Raw genomic sequence first — 2,006 nt, forward strand, 5'->3', positions numbered from 1 at the left:
GGATAGAAGTCAGGCTAATGGGCCTGTAGTTAGCCGGATCCACTCTCCTCCCTTTCTTGAAGATCGGCACCACATTGGCCTTCTTCCAATCCAATACATCCAATGTATACTTTCCTCTTAGTGTTTGTGATAGACCTGAGGGCCGGATTCAGCTGTTCTTTTTCTATATGAGTACTGTATCGTGTCAGTCTACAAGACCCCAATCCTGAGTGATCACAGATACTAAAACTATAATTAAGTTTTTGTTAATTATCATAATTCATAGGGTCCATAATTTTCTCATTGACACTTCTTGAGGTAAAAAGATAACTGATTTTGTGGGTCTTGTAAACAGTAAGGAAACAAGAAATGTGTGTACAGTTGGGGGTGCCTGCCAGGTCAGAAATTTGGTGAAGGGAGGAGGTGATGGGAGCTGCAGCAATTAACACTACCAAATTCCAGCCTCATGGAGCAGATGATACGTCTCTGTGCTCCAGATCCAGACTGTGGACCAGCCCCGTGCCACTCATCTGGCCTGTTGGCCCACATAAGTTGGGTACCACTGTATTATGAGCTACATTATCATTTGAAATTCTATGTGCATCATTTCTCTTATACTCTTGCTTCTTCTTAGTATAATGATTTAAAAATGTGTTCTTAAGTTACGTGAGGCAAGGATTCTTGTAAGTGATAACTTTTATTGGGCTGATTAAATGGTTGGATAAAGTTAGACAAGCTTTTGAATGCAAGGCATTCTGCATCAGGTCACTTCTCTTGAGTTAGTAACTCTCAGAGAGTATTTTCTGGAAATCATTCTGTAAATCTTGTCACTCCCATTTTCTGCAGGGTTGGGTGTGGTTAAAGTGGGAAGAAAAAGGTGAGAATAGCTTTGCTTCCAACAAGCCTTATACACAGTATAGGAAGTTTGTAAAAAAAATGTTGAAATAAGACTCAGTGGGCTAAATATTCCTTATTAATCTTAAGCATCTTTAAGTGTGCTGGGATTACCAAATATAGTACTGGGTCCAATATATTTCCCAATAACGTGGTTTTAGAATCATCTTTTTAGAATGAGCACTACTGCAAATTTTGCTGGTATGAGGGTATCATGTGAGCTGATTTAGATGAGATCCAAATTCTGGAGCTCCGTGGTCAGTCTTTGAATACACTCAAATGCCTTCAGCAGTTTTGGACACACACGACCTAATTCTAGCCTCAGACACAGGGGTGCAGTTACCATTGTATTCAGTCTAAATGCTTTACACTGATGAAGATAAGAAAAGGTTTGAATGGGATAAAGAGACATAGAGAGAATCCGCAGTCTCACTAGGCTGGTGAAATCTGGAGATAAAATATAGCAGCCTCAGGGTTCAGTTTGTTAGAAAAACCTCTCACAACATAAACTGCATTGTATTTTATTCTGTATAGTTGAATATGTAATTAAGGGCAATGAAAATGGGTATGTACCTAGCTTGACGTCAAGCTAAGTACAGACAGTCAAGAAGCTTGAGGCTGAATAAATTCAATCTTTGCAGGTTAGTCTAAGCTGTATAGATGGAACTGATAAGCAAGTGAACAGACAATTCACTTTCAATCCTGGAAATGCAGCACATGCCTGCGGTGGCCCAGGACGGAAGTCAGAGGGTGCTAGAGTATGGCTCCCAGCTGGCTGGAGCAGACAGCTTGGGGCAAGACTAGTTTGCACACAGTGTGAAGACAGGTGTGCGAGGGAGATGCAAAGCATCCTGGGACACTGGGGAACTGTGAGTTAACTTGAATCTGGAGGGGATCTGGGACAGAAGTTTGATAAATGGATTTAACCTAAATCATTTAAGTCTGATACTACATCTGTCTAGGTTTATCTTAAACTGGTTTTGGCCACTCTAATCTTCTGTTGTGTTTCATATTTGAATCAGTTGCCAACACTTATACTGGTTTATATGTAACTTCTGTCTTTGTCCTTAGAGTTAGGCGGGGAAGGGAGGTTGGCTCTAGCCAAAGTGAGGCTCCCTCCAACTCTTCCAGAG

This window comes from Crocodylus porosus, unplaced genomic scaffold (genome assembly GCF_001723895.1).
Source record: "Crocodylus porosus isolate Cpor-Errol unplaced genomic scaffold, CroPor_comp1, whole genome shotgun sequence".
NCBI classification, from domain to species: Eukaryota; Metazoa; Chordata; order Crocodylia; family Crocodylidae; genus Crocodylus; species Crocodylus porosus.